Source organism: Pinus tabuliformis, chromosome J (assembly GCF_031772625.1).
Source record: "Pinus tabuliformis cultivar Carrire ecotype Pingquan chromosome J, CPIR1, whole genome shotgun sequence".
In the NCBI taxonomy this organism is placed as follows: Eukaryota; Viridiplantae; Streptophyta; class Pinopsida; order Pinales; family Pinaceae; genus Pinus; species Pinus tabuliformis.
Window position 1 is genome coordinate 1164527837 of NC_142295.1, and position 23758 is coordinate 1164551594.

Genomic DNA, 23758 nt, shown 5'->3' on the forward strand with positions numbered 1-23758 from the left:
GCTTGGAACTTGTTATTACATTTGGTAGTGTCAAAGGCTTATGTTTTTTATTTCTTGTCCCGTGTTTTGATAATACAACTAGTACAAATCCAATGCTCTGGTGGTGTTATTACTAGCATAGTCCCAAGTGGCTATTTATGGAGAGAGGATGAAATGTACAGTGCCCTCAATCTATGCCATATTGTCACAATATGGAGCATTTCTCAGCTTCTGTTCATCTGCAGTACAACTAGAATATATCTAAGAGTTCTCGCATATTTTGAATGCATTCTAGAGTCTGGTTCTCATCATCAGGATTGTGACTTGCAACTAATAGAATGGAATGTTACAACCTATTTGCATTATGCATTTAGAAAACATGGCTGCAAACAATATATATATATATATATATAAAGATATATATATATATATATATATATATATATATATATATATATATATATATATATATATATATATATATATATATATATATATATATATATATATATATATATTGCAAACAGGAAAACAATGGGACATTGTTTGTCTTTTTTGCAACCCTTTCTACTGTAATCTGAATAATAAGTGTTTGACTCCTAACAAAAATACAATATATGAATTTCGATCATATCAAGTAATCAATTTCAAGTGAAAAATATTGCAATATGTATTTCCATTAGTTATTTTGCAGTGGATGTTTTTGATTTACTGAAACTATACATTGATTCCACTTTTATTTTGCAGTGAAAAACATAACTTGAAGAATGAAACTACAAAGCAGAAATATAAATTGGTAAGTGGGTTTGAATTTTGAAACATATTAGTTTTAGGATCTCTGAGCTTGATCCTCATCTCTTCGTTCAATCCAAAATGAAGAGCATAGCATGGGAAAGAAGTAAAATGACATCTCATCTCTTCGTTCAATCCAAAATGAAGAGCATAGCATGGGACATAAGTAAAATGGCATTTAGAAATATTATTATTTCTCATTGATTAGAAGAAGGGGTCATGATTAAAATATTTCTCATGTACGACACTCTTACATGTTGTGGCAGGTAAGTATTTAGACAATATTTTCCCTAGGGCTATACCAGCCATACTTGGGAGTGGTTGCCACTCATAGTCTCACAACTATGATCTCATATCTATAGATAATTACTCCGAGTACATTCCAGTGATAGTTTGGCAATGATGATCTCGACTGTCCATATATATGTAGCCTTCACTTCTAATAGTACAAACTTTATTTTTCCACATTCATCACATTGTAATGTGGAAGTGCCTTTGCTTTATTCTAGATTTCATTGTATACTTGGAACTTATTTGTGTTTTACGCCATTTTATACACGTATAGTGATGACCTAGCTTTTTGTATGTAAAATTCAGGACATAGACCATAATACATACCGGGTTGGATCCCATGTGATGCAGTACGGTGACATCACTATCAAGAAAAATCATTTGTTTCTGTACATTGGATTTGATCGAGTGAATGCCAATTCTACTTTCACCTATGAAAATAGTTTTCCAGAATTCCCTGATGAGAAGGACGTGAGAGTTGTAAATCAATGAGATGCAGATCTTCTCTATCTATGGAAAAGGTAGTATATTGATGATAATCCCCCCCGTAAAGTGGGATTGATCCACCTAACTACGTTGTTTATTCACGTATTTGTCAAATTGATCAGGTTTGGAACAGACAATATTTCAATTCAAAACTGCTTATTTTGTTAAGCTTCAATCTCTTAATATAAGTTTTGTTATAACTTTTCCCCTTGAATATTATGCAAGGAAAGGGATTACATGAACTATCTTGTGGTATTAGTATAGAATTACATGAACTATCATCTTGTTTTAGTATATGTTGTTCTCTTTAGTCTCGTGTATTTTTGGACTTTGACGCAAAAGCCAATATCTAGTGATTCTTATGCTTTATTTTGCAGTATAGAAGATCTAAGGAGAGCTCCATTGAAAAGTTGGAATCACAGAGACAGATGGTGGACTTGATGACACATCGTATGCATGTTGACAAAAGCATGAATCTCATTGGCAAGCTTTTGTTTGGATCTGCAAGGGGTACTAATATGTTGAACACTGTATGACCACCAGGTCAACCTTTAGTTGATGATTGGGACTGTCTCAAAACAATGGTGATTTTCTAATCCTTTGATCCTACTTTACCTTTTTTTGGTGATGTGTGTAAAGGCTATTGTTTCATAGTTGGGGATCTATGAAACCAACTCTGTAGCTATGAAACCTAAGTGTGCATCTGCATTAACTTCATACAAATTCCCCATTTGTTAGCCTTTCATTTCTCTGACGATGATCATGTTGTAATCCTCTTATTCTACTATCATTGTCTCTAAATGGTTAGCCATCTTGAAAAAATACACTAATTAAAACATAGCATTATCCTTATAAGATCTGAATCTAAAATTTATAAACATAAGCATATCTGTATTGTTGGAGGTGCGCACATTTGAAAAACATTGTGGATCTCTATTGCAATATGGCATGAAACACATGTGTTCTCTTGCAAATATGTGCAATGAAGGAGTCACCAAGAATACCATGACTATGGTATTTTCAAAGGCATTTAATTGAATGCCATCTAGGTTTAGGTCTTCACTTCATAAAGGTTTCAATGCTTGATGATTTCAGTTCTTCATAGTCACAAAGAACTGGGTGACTACCATGGCCTCTTTCAATTTCAATAACAACGCAAGTTTTTCAACGAGCTATATAAGCATAAACACTTATTTGTTATTAATTTTCTTTCCAACATTCATCGTATTACGTTAGTGCACAGTGCCAGAATATACAATAATCCTTACATAAAGACAAAGGATCAACATATTGGATAATAACATTTGTGGCTTGCAAAATTCGAATCATAATTCTGTTAATCTATTTAGATTAGAGTAATAAGGCTTTAACAAAGTCTATTTGCAAAACTCCAGTGGGAGATTTTTCAAAATGTATAGTGGGAGAGTTTTCATTATACTTATGTAACTCAATCTACTTAGATTAAAATATCAACACTGAAAAGTTCAAAATATACATAGGCTATTAACAAAGTCTACATAATCTATTTAGATTAGAGTAATAAGCTTTAACAAAGTCTATTTGCAAAACTCCATAAAAATGTATAGTGGGGAGAGTTATCATTATACTTATGTAACTCAATCTAGTTATATTGAAGTATCAAGGAAATAGTTGCAGACTTGACAATAAAAACTCGATAAGGTGTGGAAATAGGCATGTAATCAATAACTAAAATTATCTAAAATTTCAAATTTCTGGTTGCCTGCAGTGAATTTGTTAGAAAATTATATATTACGGAGCAATGGAACACATAAAATATTGCAGAAATATAAACACAAAAAACGCACAAAACAAGAGGGACACAGATATACGTGGTTCACCCAGTTTGGGCTACGTCCACCCCGAACAGCCAGTCCTTCCTTTCTATTATCCAGCAAAATGAAGAGACACAACCTACAGCAAATCCGCTGCAATAACTTATGTTTTCTCTCACAGTCTCACCTCTCTGTTTCTCACTCACAGAATACACATCTATTTCACAGCCTCAAAATACAATACCCTCATACAAAGAGAGGGGTTGCCTTCTAGGGCAAAAAACCCTAAACTAAACATAAGTTCTACCGTTAGATCATCTGCCTAATGAACGGCCTAGATTGACTAGAAATTACTATACTTTTACAAGGCAATTTTACATTTGTTTTTAGCTTCGGGGGCGCTGCCCCCGAGCCCCCGCCGGGGGATCGCTGGCCCCCGAACCCCCCAACCGGGGGGGATTGCCCCCCCCCGGACCCCCGCGGGGGGGACAAGTTCCCCCCGCACCTGCCCGCATGGAGGGGTGTACAAACTTCCTGGGGTATACATCCGGCTGAAATAAAGACCTCTGAATAATCATGCTCCACACACAACAAAATTAAATTCTTGTCAATCCCAAGTTGATGGCAAGCAAAAATTAAGCCAGTTACTGTTAGAATTTCAAATCCCAAGTGTTATATTTATACCTTGTTTGCTTAGTAGTTGATTCTCCTTCCTCATAGCACAACTGTAACAACAGATCCATGCCTCGATATATGTTTGCAGCATTGATAACAAATGAAGCTAAGCATAGGAATAGTTTTCTTTGGGAGTGTTTTTGTTATGTAGATAAGTTTGTAGGGGGTGGATGGAAGCATGCATGAATGCACAATCATTAGTTAATTTCCTGTTTTAAATTTAGAGAAGGCCCAATTATCTATGAGAAGAGTTCATGTTGCAGGGCATAAATCCCAAGAAAGTCATGCATTAGTTTTTCTTCAGTTTAGAGGCTTAGTGTGTGCATGCAATACCTACTCTTCTCCAGTTGAGCACAATATTTATGGAAGCATTATCCATGCATGAGGGTGCACTTAACACCATAATCTAGGGTTAGTGTTAGGTTTTAACACCATCACCTAGGGTTAGGGTTAGGTTTTAACACCATCACTAGATGTCTATAACAACCCCCATCCACCCAACTGAGGGACATTACCCCTAAACTTTGCCTCTGATGCCATAAATTTAACATTTCTTTAGCCTTTGTGGGAAGGTAGTTCAATGTCTTCTCTAAAGCCATTTTTAGCAAAATTTTCCTAGGACTAGGTTCTATAGAATCAATTTGGATGTTAGGCATTTTAATTATGGCTTCATTTACAATTTTGTGGTTTTTCAAGATTTTTATTTTTTATTGTATCTACTATGTAGCTTGTGCTTATTAGGAGATAGGATATGCTTTGTCTTTCTCCAGTTAATACTGGATTGAACGTGACTCCTATTGATATATCTTTTGGTCATTTGTGGATGTTGGTGAAATGTTGCATTGATTTTCAAATTTCGATGATTTGGAATTTTAACATAAAATCTGCAAAAGTTGAAAAAACAATATTGATAAAAAAATGTCTCATATTAGCTCTAGATCACCTTCAGCATTTTTCATTGAAAACCCTAAGATTTATCAAATTTAGTTATGCACTTATCTTGTATAAACCCATTGTCCTTCATGTTCACGCCTTAATAGGCAATTGGGGCCTGGGGCTACGCTCATCTCCAAAATTTTAAATATGAATAAGGACAACCAAATACCCTAGGCCACATATGTATGTAGATCCTTGAAGCCTTTTTTCAGCATTATCAATCATCCAAAAATGACAGACAATAACCAGAGTCCTATGTTCCCACTTTTTACAGTTCAAAATTTGAAGGTTTTTATTCATAATTGATTGAAAAAAGGTACATTTAAGAAGCCTTGTACGTGATGCATCTCCTAGGTTAAGTTTTTGTTATATATGACATCATGAAAAAATATTACTGTTTTTAAATGACTTGTTAGATTCCAAACTTTCTGCCACCATCAAACACTCTACCCCAACCATCTACCACCATCAAGCACTCTCCTCAACCATCTTCCACCATCAAACACTCTCCCCAACTATTATTTACTGCATAACATTCTAGAACAAGCTTGATCAAAACTAACATATCTCTTGACAACCAAACTATTAAATGAAATATAACATAACTAGACAATGGGCAAGAAAAGTGATGTGGATAGAGAGGAGTAGCCAACAAATAAAGAGAAATGATGATTTCCCCAAGGTGAATTAAGAAGTGAAGAAAAATTGAATTCTAAAGTCATTGATTTTTACCCTTATAATGATGTGGATGACGAGAGTCATGGTAAAAATATTAATACAAGGGATGATAATGACTATGGAAAACGTGTCCTGAGATCCCTAGTCCTGAGAGGGATCCAACTAGTTTTGTCTCTTGAAGAGCGTAGTATGGACAGCCCTCTTCCTCTCATAACTGGATTTTCACAGGTACCTAAGGGTTTGTAAACATTTATGTCAGGAGTGGATGAATTATAAAGTTCAAATTTGGATAAGTGCTTTGAGAGATTGAGTTTATTTCAAATTGGTCAATAACCATCAAATCTTCCAAAGATAGAAATTTGAAAAGAGAACTAGAGTCAGATAGACAATTACCGCTACGAGAAAATGATGTAGTCGAAAGTTCTTTTCCAAGGCTTGGTGGGTCGGTGTGCTCTAGGAATTTTTTTCCGTCTTCTATAGATTTATCAACGACCTTTGGTGGAGTAGCCTCAAAGGGGTTTTTGTTGACTATGGTTTGGAAAATGTTTGATTCCTGAGGAGTGTCAAACAACTGAAGCTTTCTCATCATCTAATCAAGTCCAGAATTTCTGGAACACCTCTATCCACCTCTTTCAACGCCTTGGAGGAGAATGCGACTTGACACCAAGCTTCAGAGGCAACCTGGAGAGAGAGAGGGATGATTTTTGGGTGATGGTGGAAGGAAAATCTCTACATGAACCTTATTTGGGTCTAGGGTTCCATAGAGAAATCAAGGAGTTGCACAAGATCCAATTAGGTGTCCCGTTCCCCTACACAAAACCCAAACAATACCTTGTCTTTGTTAAACTAGAAGGGAAAAGCAAGATTTGTGGAAAATCCATTTGGAGCCTCAAATATATTGGAAGAGCCCCTTTTGGCTTCATTGGGAGTCTTAGCCACGTTGACCAAATCCTGAACACTGGTTGTTTTCTTAAAGAAAAAAAATTCATATCGAGAAAAAACTTAAACATAAAACTATTGACTTACGAGGACTAGCTATTACAGGAACCTCAAACATAGAAGAAATGTCCATGTGTTTTTAACAGGCTACCAAAGGAAATAATCATCGAGAGATAGTTTCAGTGGAAGGATAAAAAAGTTATAGGAACATGTGGCGAAACCCTGGTCTCCATTGCTAAAACCTCCTCCAGAGTTCAAAAATCCCTTTTTCGAATTAACCATAACTTGTTCTTCCATTCTTGGAGGTTCTTTGAGGGTTTTTTCTCCCATTCTTGAAAGCTCCTCAAGGGTTTGAACAAAATTGCACCGCCCATTGTTCTTCCATTCTTGAAAGCTCCTCGAGGGTTTGAACAAAAATGGCACCGCCCACCTCGAAATTTTATCTCGTGACGTGGTACGCAGGCTTTTGAGTGAAAAAACAAACATCATAAATTGCTATTGTATATATCAAAAATGGTTGAAAAAAAATGAAATTAAATAAATGTCTTTAAAAACTCAGTTGTGTAGTAGTGATGAAATATAATGGAATCATCTTTAAATGGTTTGCAAAAAAATTCCAGTACGTTTTTAGACATTTGTCCTCTTTCTAGACAGTTTCAACCTTTTTAAAGGGGAAGAGGTGATAATCTCTTGTAGTAGTGATTCAATAGAATGGAATCATCTTTAAATGCTTTGGAAACCTTTTTCTGGGATGTTTTCAGACATTTCCCCTCTTTATAAGCAGTTTCACCCCTTTCCAAGGGGGAAGAGGTGACAATATATTGTTTCTCTTTTACCAAAGGTGTTATGTCACTCCTTGTCAAAGGGACTAGAGTGACATACTTCAAAATGTCACATTCTGCCATGGTTTGATTCCAAATTTTAATCAGTGAGGTGGAAGGGTCTCTAATCTTATTTAGGTGTACAATTAAAAATGAACATTTCATAGTTATTCTTGTCTTCAAATAAAAGCTCATGGGAGAGCTTAGTTTTCTCTTTTTATCTATATGATAAAGAGTTTACATATGGAAGAGGGTATATCTTGGCTACAAACAGGGGCTATCAAGGTTGGGGTGGAATGGGAAAAAAATTGAAAGGTCCCTTGACAAATGTAGATCATCTCAATCTCCCCCCAGGATAAGGTCTCAGCAAAAAATGGCTACATGAATCCTCAAAGGAAATTTAGGATGAATATTGTGTTCACAAGTTAAAGTTTCATGAAGAAGAGATGGGAAAGGATATTGTTGGGAATTCTAAGAAAAATTTAAAGCACAATATACATGCTCAAAAACCCCAAGGAGAAGCCCAAGTTAAACATATGAGCTCTAGCCCTCGTCCTAAGTCATCCAATGCTACTTCTTAAAAACAAGTCTATTATTGGTTTTGGTGGATAAATAAGAAAGGGAGAAGTATGTTAATGATAGGGAAGGGAGAGTGAAGACGAGATAGAGAAGATAGACTTGAAAAGGACTAAAAAATAGGAATCACAAGTGGAACCCAAAGAGAATTTTAACCAATATCTTTCCTCTACCTAGATTACCTCTGTCACATATCCTTCTTCATCCCCTTCAATTGCTCTTAGTACTCCTTATATTGAAGCTTCCTAAATTCTTGTGATATCCCAATTAACATAAATTTACATGCCTAGCATTGACCCTTTTGGGACTGATCTTTACCTACTCCACCAACCATGTTCTCTTTACCAACCTCTATTCCATACCTCACTTATCCAACCAACTTATTGATGGATGCCCCAACCTCTTATTTCTTCAACAAGGTATCAGGGTACAACACTTGGAACCTTGACTTCAATAAAGTGGCCTATGTATCAAGATTGATCGTGCATGAACCTTTCTCCTTTCGTATTTATGTTACGAAGCTAGCCTTTGACTCATCAATATAAATGTCTGAACATGGCAGGTGGTCTGGAAAATTCTACATAATGAATCTGGCCTATGTCTAGAATATTGAACTAATAATGCTTACCTTATATGAATTAATTATATGTATATAACTTGTCATTGTACTTTGGGATTTCTATTGCATTCACATGCTCTATGTATTGGTAATTTTTGCACAATGAACATGGCTTTATTTGGCAATTCATCTTAAATTCACATGACCTTCTACTAGTAGTTGGTAATTGAGACTTAACGAGCATGGTATTTAGTGGGTAATTTCAACTTTGTCAACATGGGGTTTAGGGCTAATAGGTACTAGAATCAATGCTCCCCCAGCCAAGGAGCCTATGGTTCCATCCTTTTTGTTGAAGGTACACATCCCTCTATTTGGTGTGGGTGGAGGTACACATCCCTCTATTCGATGTGGGTGGGCAGTGATATAAAATATCCCCAACTATATTTAGAGCGAGTGACAATCAACCTCAAATCCATCTTGAGAAATAGATGATCGATGGAATCACCAATAGAAGTGACAATTATTGGTTTCAATAGATGAAAATACAACCAGAAACAATAATTGATGGAGCATTATTTTACAGTGTCTTTTTGAGACAGTCCATTGACAAGATAACAAGATTTGTTCAAGCTTTGTAAGATCTCTATATTAGTGTAAACATTACAGAGATATGGCACTCATTCCCTTGTAGTAAAGCTATAGGAATCAAGCATGGTAAATATTCTCAAAACACAAGTTGTAATAATTGGTCCTTTTATCCTATATGCTCATATTAGAGATATTGTAGTCTCCCTAATTATGGGTACTCTATGACTAGTAAAGCATAACAGGTAAGTCTAAGCATATTGAATACATGATACATTTACTATATTGTATCGTGATTGTATGAGAATACTCAAAACTAGAATCTACAGTAGTATTCAGGTTAATCCTGGGACAACTGCACAATATCAGCCATACCTGGGCATAGTCCCGAAAACAGGCTAGTAAATAAGAACAACTAAATTTATTATCATGAGGAAAATCTTCCAGTTAAGCATGAAGAGCTAAAAGACTATACATTCCTGAGAAAATGAATTCACATCGCACAACTCATACACAAATCAAGAAAATCAGAGATTTCTTATGTATAACATTAGAAAGAAGAGTTTAAAACCCTAAGTCGGGCCAACTGGAAACTCTCGAAATACCAAGGTAAAGTATGGAACTGTGTACAATACAGTAATGAAGAAATTTATATTCTGACTGGCTGCAACTCAGAATTATAGGGTAAGAATGATCAAAGGTTAATTCAAGAAAAATTCTGAAAGTGGGTGGAAGAATTCCACAATAATAATTAACAACAAAATCCCATAGAAATAAACCCTCTTGATATAGTACAAAACCCCAAAGTGGGTCAGAAACTTCACAAAGTATGGTTGATAAGCTTAATAGTTAACCAACGTGATAAGCCATCAAATATAACTTAACAAATGATCCAAAGATAGTATAAGATATAACACCTGTAAAAGAAATAAAGCATTGGTTAAAGGGTCGAGCCGAACACACCTCACCACTGGAGAAAAGAGGAAAGAAAACCAATAGCGGCAACTTTTAACACCTGAGAGTTTACCTAGGAAAAATATCTATACCTACAAACCAACCAAGGAGTAAAGAATGGTAGTCTAGAGAGCTTACTGGTAAAAACAAATATAATAAAGATAGTGGATATTCAGTAGTAATTACCCAAGGCTGATGGTGGCTGCAACCCTTGCCGATTCTTTGCATCTATTATGGTAAAAATCAGATAAGCAATATGGGCTCTTGTTAAAATCAACTTGAAAACAAGAATTTAACCCCAACATTATGAGAAAAGAAATACTTGAAAACCATGGGGAATCCGGCTAAAAGTTGAACGACCATAGGTCCATTTAGTATAACACATGGGTAGATGGAAAAATAATAGCAGTCAACCCATAAAATGATATTTCTTTCCAAGACCTTGATTATGGAAGCTTGTGCTAGTAAAGATGTAGAAACGAACCTGTGTGAGTAGCTACAGAGCTCTCAGCCTGCTTCTTGTGCAAATGGTCGACAAAACCGGAGGGAGAGCCTGGTAGTTTTCCTTATGCTACCTCAATAAAGCATGAACATTGATCGAAACCATTCCCATATCAAGAAAGGAGCTTTTCCTAGGTGTACTGAGCGGATCCTTCGAGATAAATATTCTGGGGGTATGTGCACCTGGCCAGCTGGTGCCACCCAACACCCACCAATAAAGGATTATGTGCTCGGCTTATTAAATTAACCATAAAATCTAATGCTAAGATATTTTTGAGTGCGCGGTTTATGACTAAGAGTCAACTCCCTACAAGATGCAATGGGGAAGAGGGAATCACATCGTAGCTGAAGAGCCCTTTCTTATCCTCATAAGGGGTATAACTATTGGGCCTGTTGCCCTGAATGCTCGTTAGAGAAACCCTGTAAAGAACCACTTCGAATCTAGTTCAGTATCTGTCTAGTGGCTCTCAAACCCTAAGCGACAATGAATCTGTATCAGAACCCCAGATGGGTATGTTGAACAAATTTAAAGAGGCTCTCAAACCATAAGGAGAAACGATTTGTATTAGACCCTGTTCTTGAAGAGGGTGCATCATATTAATTTTCGCATAGAAAAACCTTCGAAAAAAATAGAAGTGGCATAATTGACAAACTATGTCTGTACATGCGCTCCAAGCTAGCTTTGAGGTTGATTATGTACTAGTTCAAGTTAGACCAATGAGAACGACTGAATCTCCACAAATCAGACACACTTACTCCACATCCACATCAAATAAATATTGAACGTATGGTCTGCGTCTCATTTATGGAATTTTCACTTCTACATTCAGTGATTATGCTTCTGAAAAAATCTGAAATCCTGGGTTTCATTTCCATCTATTCTTCTTCGTCTCTACATCTCACAACAAAATAAAATGGGCCACAATTTAACAAAATAAGTGAATCAATAAATCCAAACATGTGTAATTAACCATAAAATCTAATGCTAAGAGATTTATGAGTTCCCGGCATCGGTTTATGACTAAGTGAATCAATAAATCCAAACAAGAGTATACACTGGGACAATATTCCTAGGTCCCCTAAGTTAAAAATCATTTTTTATGTTTGCGCTATGGCTTAAGCATAATTTATATAATAATGTATTGTATGTATGGTATTATTTTCATATTTTAACAAGGTTAAGATTTTGGAATTAATAGGTAAATGAATTATTTTATTTATTAAAGAATAGTAGCATGTGACAACAACACTAATAAAGGATTTACATGAGACATAAACTAGCGATTGCACTGAAAGGTGCCAAGGAACACCAGTAAGAGGAGTGGGGAATTATGGGAGGAAACTTTGGCCTTGTGTGACATGTGAAGCTACAACATCATGAGGTTGACCATGGATAAAGTTGATGACCATGTTCGACCATAACCATGTTTAAACATGGTTGACTATGGTTAAATATGGTCAAATTATGGTTGATCATGAACATTTTAGTCAATTTTTCTTTATTGAAACATAATACAATGATCAAGCACAATTAGGTAATCTAAGCAATTTGATCACCCTTAGTTTGGATGAATCCTAGTTAGATGGATGTATACCTACAGAATTAGGTTTATGTGGAAATATCACTCACTTAACTCTTTCTCAAGACCCGATCTATGGCTCCATACACTATTCTTTAGGCTCTTTCAACAACCTAGTTTGATATACATACAATAGGCTTACAAGGATATAAATGAAAAGTTTACCATTTATATGGGAGGATCTTCACTAAGATTCTCAATGGAAAAACCTAAAACAAGTTGAGGACAAGGATAAACAAGACTTAACTTACACCCAATTTCCTAAAATCTAGATGTAAATATACAGTAAATCAACTGTACATACTACTCAAAACAACAAAGAGAAATTGTAGTTGCATAAATCAACTCCTAACTCCTGCTCATTTATAAGAATTATTGCTTTTGTTCTTTTTGCTTTCAACTTTTGTATTAAATTGTCAACATGAATTTAAGAGAAAAAATATATTTGGTATGATGTATTCGTTAGTTTTATCGTGAAAGAACAATTAATTAAAAAAAATGCCTACCGTTACAAGAAATTGAACATTATAGGCCATGGATCAATTAAGTCTAGCATAGATCTATTAAAACACTTGATCTCATATTCGTCATATGTATCATAAATCTATCATGATATTTCATGCCTAAGATACATCCAATGTTAGCCTCTCCTCTGGAATCTGAATGGCCATAGGCCCAATTATGAAAATGAATATCATTATGAATAACAACATCCTACCCTATAAGCCTTATTATCATCATATGGAGTTAAAGGAAGTCTTCTTCCTGATAAAATGGACCTGAGCCGAGGCCCATCATCTTGGCTTGCAGTGAAGGCCTTTTTACTCACCACCTTGTAGACCTCATGGAGGTCATTGAGAAATGCATTTTCAACATTGGTGGCATCAAGAACAGAGGTATCAAGAAAAAACAAGCCCTCCTTCTCTGCATATTGTTTAGCATCCTATGTTGGAACTTCCCTCAAGTTCCCTAAATTATGTTTGTTGGCAACAAAAATGATCCCAATGTTGTTGTCTACATGCATTCTCATCTCTTCATGCCACCGAGGTACGTGCTCAAACGAGTACCATGTGGAGATATCATACATTATTAATGACCCTAGATCTTCTCTGTAATAAGTGTTTGTGATTGCCCGCTACCTACTTGTGTTTGATTCCCTAAAAAACCAGTCAATATGGGCATATCAAACTTAATAGATAACTATATCTCAGTAAAATTTAGATTTATTTGATTTCAGTTCAAGTGAATTCTATCTTGCAATTTAAAAAAGTTATAAAACCTTAACCTTATTATAAAGCAAACATCTCTGCAATTTTCAATGTTCAATGTTTCATATTCAAAAAAGAAGAAATAGTGGACAATGTCTTGTTTTGTGGCCTTGCTTTTTGTGGACAATATCTCACATCAAAAATAGGCACAAGTCCTCACTATTTCAAAACTGAGGAGACATTTGGTGCACATATGAGTTATAGCCCAATGCCACAAACCACATATTTCTTTGTGTTTCTTTTTTCCTTTTCCTTTTTTGGATGTCTGTGAGGGTTAAAAGTTGGACTTCCTTTTTCCAACCAATGAACCAACGCTCCCTTCAAAGCACATAGAGACAAACTAATGGGGTTTAAATTCAACACCCATCTCCCCTCGTGCAATTTTGTTGGATACTTTTGGGGAAAATGATTCAGAGAGTGTTTGGGGTCACCAAAACTGCTATAAGTGAAATCATCATAAATGGAGAAAACCAAAATAATCGAAAATATGTGAGTGATCATAGTCTAAACATGGATGACTAATGAGCATGAAGTTACTTAACCAAACACCCCCGCTACATATTTGTTTGTTTTTTGGAATTTTCCTTTTTCAAATGTCTGTGAGAGTTTACAGTTGGACTCACTTATCAAGTTAGGTTAACCATACACCTCCATCACATATTTGTTTTTTTTTCAAAGGTCTATGATAGTTTACAGTTGAAATGGGTTTTTCCAACCAAGGACTCATGAGTTAATACACATATGAGGAGGCCCTACTCTCTCTTCGAAGCCCACAAAAGAAAACCAACTAGGTTTTATGTTTAATCCTCTCTCTCCACTCAAGCAGTTTTGTTTGATCCTTTTGGATAGTATAATTCAGATAATGTAGAGGAAGACCAATGCATTTTAACTTATTACGTTCAATGGTCCCTTTGCCATTGTGCAGTTCTAAGTCCTCCATAGTTGATTTCAGAGGAAGAGATTATTGCAACAACAAGAGGTGAGATGACCCTGGAAGGGAAGCAGAGGGTTTCAAGAAACAAAGAACTGATAAGGGGAGTATGTCATTTTTCCATATCGAAAATGTATCACAGTAATAGATTGTTGTAGCTAATATCAGACAAAGATATTGTTGTAGCACCAGGAGAAGAGATGACCATGGTAGGGAAGCAAAGTGTTTCAAAAAACAAAGAACTAATACCTAGTAACATATTTAATTATATATATCCAGTTGCCACATATGAACTATCACAGTCTAAAGATTAAATAATTATTAATAATATTTGATACTAACTAATACAAAAACCAAACTCAAGGAGTTATGTACTCTATGGTATGTACAAGTATGATTACACCAGAATGTCATGACTAATCACCAGTGGACATATTTTACCAAGGTCCCTTAAGATTGTGGTAAAAACATAGCGGGAAGAATTAAAGTGGAACTTAAAAGTTTAATTTGTTTTATTGTGACTAGGTTAGGTAGGAGGTGCCATCTGAGATCCTGAAAACAATATCAACGAATTTGATTGAACAACTGTCTCTTTCACCAGATTTCTTGATTGAGGCCCTAAATTTTGTCAAGGCCTGCTTAAACCCTAGCATCCCATTACAAACTTTCAAACTTGTCAGCATTGACTCTAATTTTAAGAGCCTTCAGGCAAAAATAGTTGTCTTATGCCAAGAACTACATATTTTGGGGGCATTTTTGGGGGCTCTCGTGGGGAATGTGGATGGTCATCCAGAAGACCTATTGACGTTTCAACAAGGAAAGGCTCAAATCTCTCCTAATTCCATTGTTGGCTCATTAGGGTTGCACTCTTGTTTCGGTCATGGCATAGGGAATGAAGACAGATCACCAAACCTGTGCCTTCCTTGCATCGAGGATCTACCGAGGGTACACCCTGAAGACACAACCATGCCCTTTGAAGACGGTTTGGCTATAGGCTAAAAGAATAAGGCAAGGAAGATAAAATGCCCCAAGGTAAAAGATAGGAACCGAACATTAGTTTTAGGGGAGGGTATTAGATTAGATGAATTTTTGTCTACGGTTGAAAGGGTTTTGGTGAGAGTAATTAGATGCAGGCACTACTCTGCAACGCGGCTGAGGAGGTGGGTGTAGGAGAATTGTGAACACATTCTAGATCTATATGCACCATGCCCAAAGGATGGTTTTCTTTCAAATTTAGTAAAGAGGGACATGTGAATTGGGCTCTCTCGCATTACAAGAACATAGAAATGCCCTTGTGTATTTGAGAAGGTGGAATCCCCTGTTTGACGTTGAGTGAGAATAAATAGGTGCATGGCCAATATGATTAAGGCTCCGTAGCCTCCCCCTTCAACATTGGATGGAAGATGTCTTTCGGTGTATAGGGAATGACCTCGGTACTTATCTTGGATTCGACAGATCATACTTGGAGAAGGGGTAAATGTCTTATGCCAGGGTCCTTTTCGTTCTCAACACCAGGGATGGATTGGTGGAGAATATGATACTCCACTACCTAGGATATGTGCACAACCAAATATTGGATTATGAAGGGAAATCATTTTGATGTCAACATTGCCACAAAGCCATCCATGTTTACAAAGAATAACCCTTGTTAGAATATATAATTATTTGATATATAACTAAGAATTAATACAAGAGATGACACAAAGTAACCATTAAATGACATGATACAAAGTAACACTCCCCTGCGCATTTTTCCTGCAACATATCACCCACAACTAGCTTGCCTAAGCAAAAGTGAGGACCAATTGGACTCAATGCAACAACTAGTTCATCAAATTGTTACTAAAAATGTCCAAATGAGAGAATAGGTAGACCAGTCATAACAATAGAGTAAGAAACAAAAGACATATGATCCATCCTTTATACATGGGTAGGAAATTATCACATTTTAAGAGGTAAATAATAAACTATGAGAACCAATGGATAGGCTACATACTCTTAACATTCTCCTCAATTACTAGATAATGAATTTGACAGTCGCCTGTAATGGATTTCATATTCAAAAGGTACTTAATAAGGACTTGTTGGAGAAGAATAATTGCACATTTGATCCTTGGGAAGTATCATCCCTTGTACTTGGTTTCAATTTGGTTGCCTTCTACATTGGCTACTTATTGGTTTGTTTAATGACTATTCTATGTCTTCTTTTGATAAGCTAAGTGTGCACTGCCTTCCAGGTTTATAATAAACAATCCTTAAATGTGGATATATGTAATTTTCTACTCATCACCTCAAATTTTCTCATCAATTCCCCCCCTTAAAATAGGCTAGAATTATTGCATTTTTGCATTAAATATAGCTACTAGCCCCATAGGTGCACCCATCATTGTAATAATCACACAAATATCATAGTACTTACACACAACTAAGAATGGGAGCTGAGCCAAAATTTGAATGGTCCTCTCATACCAAATTTTGTGAGGTCTACTTGAGACCTCATACCATAGAGAGTCACAAACTATTGTTGGGAAATTTTTCGCTATCAACATGTATGTGAATTATGGAATCGAGGTCCATAATAAGGTTGAGACCAAAAGATGTGGTAATTTAAGGCCTCAAGATGGATCCTAAAGCTTTTCTCTTGAAATTTTCAAGGTGGTAGAAGTAGTAAAAATGACACATAAAGTAAACTCCTCCAAATTTTTCGCTCTAAAATATGGCTGCAAAATAATATTGATCCAACCATAATTATTTATGCTTTATAGACCTTCCTCTTGGATCGTATCTAACAACATATGAACAATTTTTTCTACCTAGAACATCTCAGTAAAAGGCTTACTCACATTTCTTAGAAGAACATAATATGCCACCGTCAAAATCCTCAACCTCCTCAAGTTAAAAAATAATATTAGGGGAATGAAAATTTACTTTGAATCTTAACACACCAATAGGATTGGCATCGAGGGTTAAGCTTAGAAATATATGACTTCAGAAAGGAGAAACCATTCCACATTACTCTTTGGGTTCACTCAATGTCGAGGTGAGCTTGGAGGAGTTGGAGAAAATATTCCCTCTCCAGTGCTAATTATCTTAGACCTCCTGAGCATTCTAAAATACATGCACAACTATTGGGACTCTGTAAATGGAAGGGACAAATTACCAAATTGGGAGAGGCCTCGATCTGATTTAGTGCAGGAAGAAATTCAACGGAACACTTGAGATGGAGTAACATCCAAATCTTAGGAGGAAAATAATTTTTCCTTTGTTAGAAAGGGAAATAAGGGAAAGGGAATGAAGGCCCAAAGAAAACCATAGAATAGCCAGAACAATGGTAAGAAAAAGGACTTGAGCAAGATAAAATGTTTTCATTGCCATGAATTCAGGCACTATGCAGCAAAATGTTCACACAAGAAGTAAAACAAGAAGCCTTCAAGAGGAGAAGGAGGTGAATCACTTGCCTCAAAATTTGAATTAGACCTCACCCTGATTGCATGTATGGAAAACACTACAATGGGGATTGTGTGGTATATATATTCAGGTGTCTGGTTCCATATGACATGATGTAAAGAATTATTTAGTAACCTATAGGAGAAGTATCTCAAGATGCACATAAAAATTGGGGATGATGGGTGGTACAATACCAAAGGAATTGGTACTGTAACCTTTAAGAGGGAGTCAGGCTCCCATATTCATTTGAAAGATGTCATGTATGTACTTGGATGAAGAACAACTTGATCTCTATAGTTGTATTGGAGGATCTTTGTTATGATGTTCTTTTTGGTAAGGGGAAATCCTTTCTGAAAAATGTAGCTATCAGGCAAGTGAAACAAATTGGAGTTTGCGTGAAGAACCTATACAAGATTGAGGTGGAAGTTTGCATTTCAATAAGTAGCAAGGTAGGAGAAGTACAAAGTTGGGATGTTGGATAACTCTCGCACAGACACAAGGGAGACTTGCACCATGGGGCCTTAAAAATCATGCTACAAATTACCACTGGTCTCCCGATATGCACCCTTAACCAACATGATGTCTGCAAGGGATGCACATTGGAGAAATATGTCAAATCCACCTTCCAAGTCTGAGATAACATAGTTGGAGTAATATTGGAGTGAGTCCATGCTACTGTAGGTGGACCATTTTCTACAACCTATATGAAAAAACACATGAATTATATTATTTTTGTTTATGACTTTTCAAGAAAATGTTGGATCTTCTTCATGTGGAAGAAGGATGAAGTTTTCTCAAAATTTGTTGAATTCAAAGAATTTGTTTAAAAGGGTACTGGTCAGAAATTGAAAGCCCTGAGAAGTGATAATGGAGGAGAATATGTATCTAGCACCTTTAAGTAATTTTGTGCCAAAGATGGTATTAGAAGAGAACTGATAACACCCCATAACCTACAACAAAATGAAGTAGTTGAAAGGAAGAAGAAAATAATAGTGTGAGTAGTAAGAACCATATTGCATGATTAGGGGCTACCATTACACCTATGGGCATAAGCATGCAACAACACAGTCTATCTATAGAACTAGAGTCCTCCTAGAATACTTGGCATGATCGCACCCGAAGCCTTCTATGGGAGGAAGCCAATTGTTTATTGCCATGTCTCCAAGGATATCAGGAATAAAATTGAGCCTACAACCTAGATGGGAGTCTTTGTAGGATACATAGAGACACCCCATAACTATAGGGTGTATTTGTCATCACCTAGGGTGATAATAATGAGGAGAGATGTAAAATTTGATGAGGAGAAGGCTATGAGATGCTCTATAGAGTGAGAGTTGAGTATCCCATCACAGGAGGAGCTTATAGTTCCTAAGGAGGAGCTTCATGCAAAGCTTTAGGAGGTTTTGGAGTAGCCACATGCAGAGGAGTAGACAACAGGCTTAGTGGAGGCATCCAATCAACCAGAATATTTCGTAGAGGGGAGGAAGAGAGCTAGAGAAGTTGACATACTAGTAGAAGATGCATGGGAGCATGTGGGAGCTCCTTCCTCTTGGCACAGGAAGAGGAGGTCACCAAATAGGTACATTGGGTATATGGTTCTCATTATAGAGCTCATTGAACCAGGGCCTTCTTCATTTGAGGAAGAAGTTTCTCAACCAGTGTGGGTCGATGCCACGGTGGAGTAGTATGACCCATCATGAATAAAAATGTATGGGAGGTGGTGCCAAGGAAAATGAACAAGTTAGTAGTTGGTTCCAGATAAATCTACAAAGTGAATCATGCAGCTAATGGGAGCATCGAGAAGTACAAGGCTAGATTTGTGGCCAAAGGCTTCTCTCATGTAGATGGAGTGGACTATGAGGAAACATTTTCACCGGTGGAAAGATGTTCCTCAATCATAACCATTCTAGCATTAGCTACACGTATGGGGTGGAAGGTCCACCAGATGGATGTGAATACCACCTTTCTCAATGGTGTTGTTGAGGAAGAAATTTACATAGAGTAGCTAGAGGGATTTGAGACATATGACTGGGAGACATGTGTAGACTCAAAAGAGCCTTGTATGGTGTCAAACAAGCACCCTGAGCATGGTACACTCAAATTTATACATATATCAGTTGATTGGGATTCACAAAAAATGGAGCAGATGCCAACCACTATCACATTGTGGTATATGTCAAGTTTTTGATCTTGGTATTGTATGTTGATGACTTGATACTTAGAGGAGATGGGTGGTGATTCGGAGATGAAGGACATGGGATTGATACATTACTTACTTGGGGTTGAATTATGGTAGGGTGACGGTGAGATGTTTGTGAGTTAGGGAAAGTACGTCTCTGAATACTTTAAAGATTTTACATGGAGAACTACAAGCCTATGGACACACCTCTAGCTACAAACTAGAGGAAGGAGAGTGCTTCTTTAGGAGAGTCAATAGATGCTACCATCTACAAATAGTTTGTAGGATACTTGATGTATCTAGTGAACACAAGGCTTGGCATACGTTATGCAGCTAATTGGTTGAGTCAAGCCATAGTTAAGCCCACTAAGTTTTATTGGTAGGTGAATAATCATGTGTTGATGTACCTCAGAGGCACAACTAAGAATGGGGTATGGTAAAGGATGAAAAAGGGAGTGAAGCTCCAAGGCTTCACTAATGCATGTTAGGCACAGGTGCTATCTTCATTGTTGGGTTTGCAACTATTTTCTAGTATAGTAGGAAACAAAGGTATGTGGCACTCAACTCAACAGAGGTTGAATACATGGCTACACGTCAAGAAGCATGTGAGGCCATGTGGATGAGGAAAATACTTGTGGGTCTTTTAAGTCAACAGATGGATTTGACAATGATTTATTGTGATAATTAGAGTTGTATGAAACTATTTGTGAATCCAGTATTTCATGACAGGTCCAAGAACATTGATATCATGTACCATCACTTGCGAAATTTTGTCTAGAGAAGAATTATGATGTTACAGTACATTCAACCTGAGAAGCGGGATGTAGATATATTGAAAAGGCATTGTCAAGAGGAAAATTCAAATTCCATAGGTGCAGGATATGGGTAGTTCAAAATTTGTTTCTTGCTAAGAGGGAGTGTTAGAAAATGTAGCAAGAAAGGATAAATTTGGCTTGTTCCTTAGTCAAATTTAATAATTTGATTTTCCAAATCAACAAGATGACTTGGATGGAAGTTAACTTGTGTGACATGGCCTTGTTTACTTGTTTGCTTAGTAAATTCTAGTTATAGGCTAGACGTAGAGTTGTGCATGTAGTTTTGTTAAAATTTAACAATCTAATTAAGTTATTTTTAGTTTGACTCGGTTAACTGAGCTGAAGAAACTAGTTGTGTCAGTTGAGTAGTAGAATTGTTTTTGACTCAATGATCTCTTGGTTAAGCTAGTCAATCAACTAAAAATAAGCTAGACATGCATGGAATTTGAATTGCCAAACTAAAGTGGAGGAAAAGGCACATTGTAATTATTAAATATATACTAGTTGAGTGGACATGCTAGGCATTGAGGAAGACAATCAATTACTTGGGATTTTCACAAGGGAATAGTGAATTCCCCTATTATTTAGGAGTTAATTTCCTCAGGAATCATGCAAGGAAATAGGAGAAAGATGGGGCTTTGAATTGACTAAGTGTTTGCCAGAGTAGGACAATCAATAAGGAACATGTTTAGAGTAAAGGGTGTGCTTCAAGATTGAAGCAAGACATTGTAATAGTTTCTCATTCTCATATGATTAATGAAAAGCAGTGGAAGGGTTTTTCCCTATTGGGTTTCCCTATAAATAATTGTGTTCTTGTGTTTTTTTTATGGTTGCATGTCATTGCATGTATTTCTAAATTGTGATTTCCATTTCACAAAATAGTAGAGGAAATTTGTAATCTCTTGTTTTCAGTTCAAATACATTAGTAGTAGAAAATTTATATTAATTTTTACACTCTTAAGGTGTTGTAGGGTACAAATATCTCAGCGATGGGAAGCTAAAAATGTTCCCAACACTCCTAGTTCTGCCCGAACCACTCTCTTGGCCTTTATGATTCTCACCCAAAATAAAACAACATTTGACCAAGTCTATAAACCCTGCCCTTACCTTAGATTTGATCATTGGGTTCGATTGATATGGTTGGTGTCTATACACACAATATGGTTCCACTAGGTTTTGGACCTGCTAACATGTCAACAAAGTCATGTTCCCCCTCTTCTTCTCGACCTTAAAAGCATAGTGTATATGGACTAAAAAGAAACCTAGGATAAGTTCATAAAGAAGAACTACAATTGTTGTTCGCCCACCCTCCTGTAGTTTTAAGGAGACTCATGGCCCAATTCCTGATACCTAAATTCTTAGTTTTGACAGAATAACTAGTGTAGGGATTGGTTAAACGAAGTATACCCATAAATTTGGAAATCAACTAAATGAATATGAACAAATAATTGCACATTCACGATGCACATAATAATGAATAGAATATCCTATGCACACTTTAAAATTCATGTGCATACATGATACCATTCAAATCACAAGGACACAGTAAGCGTCAAAACTTGAGTTTTGCTTACATTTACAAACACGCAAGATATTGCACCATTCACAATGTAACAAGATTCATCACACTCCATAAGGAAATACACATAAGAAATGTACACTTCTCGATCTGTGTGTTTAATGATGATTGAAAAATGAAGGAAGGAATTCAACTCTCCACCCAATTGTAAGCTAGCCACATTGCAATCTTTCTTGTAGTTGATTACCTTGAGATAGATCCAAAGTCTAAGGGGACGCATACTAAAGGAAATTTAAACTCGAAGCTTAATCACATAAACAGGAGAAGGGGTCCAAAATTTATTTAGTTTATCAACTTCTCAACAATCGTAAGCACCAAAGTGACTCACTAACCGAATGCAACAAAAAACAAATAGTCTCTAATTGTATCAACAAAGATCGAAGGGACAAAAGTGGAATTGATGCCCAAAAGTGGAATTGATGCCCAGGAAATCTTGCAAGGAAAAGTTGTCGCATTCTTCAGAATCGGCTATGCCAACAAAACGAAGATCCCAACAAATTGTTGCCTTTATATAAGATAACGTGAATGATAAGTGAAAAAACAACCTCGGTATAGACGTGACACTGTAGTAGCCTGCAAGATGGCGTACTTAGTGTGCACTATCAGAGTCAATTTTGTAATTGTTAGATAATATTTTCTTAAATTGATATGTTTGTCTTAATTGTTAATTGTCTGAAATGAGTTTCCTTTTAAGTGGTCATTGTCTTAAATATAGAGTTTTGTCTTAAAATAATTTTGTCTTAAATTATTTTTTGTCTTAAATACAAATTTTTGTCTTGAAATATTTTTGTCTCAAATTGTTTTTGTCTTAAATATAAAGTTTTGCCTTAAAATATTTTTTTCTTAAATTGTTTTGTCTTGAAATATTTTTGTCTCAAACTGTTTTTATCTTAAATTTAAAGTTTTGTCTTAAAATATTTTTGTAAAGTTTTGTCATAAAATATTTTTGTCTTACACTGTTTTTGTCTTAAATATAAAATTTTGTCTTAAAATGTTTTTGTCTCAAATTGTTTTTGTCTTAAATTTTATATTTACGACAATTCAATTGATATTAAATTTTAATGTAAAATAACTAAAATAAAAAGTGACTTTCTAAGACAAAAGATTTCTTTTGTCTTAAAAAAAATGCCTTAAAAGTACCCTTGGTGTAGTAGTGCCAGTTGTATGGCAATTTCATAATTATATTAGATAAATGTGGAAAAATTTAACTTCATATCTATATGATTGATTTATTATTTGATAATGGCGTTTTCTTGTTTGAATCATTTTTTTAATGGTAGAAATGGATTGAACACCATCAAGAACCCTTGGGGCACCCAAATTCCACGGAAATTATGGCTTGAACTATGAAAGAAAATTCAATAAATCCTAACTAGGAGTGTTTGAATTATGTT

At 35.9% G+C, this 23758-nt stretch overlaps 1 pseudogene; it reads left to right on the forward strand.

The window, feature by feature from the left end:
- Positions 1–596: 596 nt before the first annotated feature.
- LOC149231229 (vacuolar-processing enzyme-like) lies at positions 597–2634 on the forward strand (annotated as a pseudogene).
- The last annotated feature ends 21124 nt before the right edge of the window (positions 2635–23758 follow it).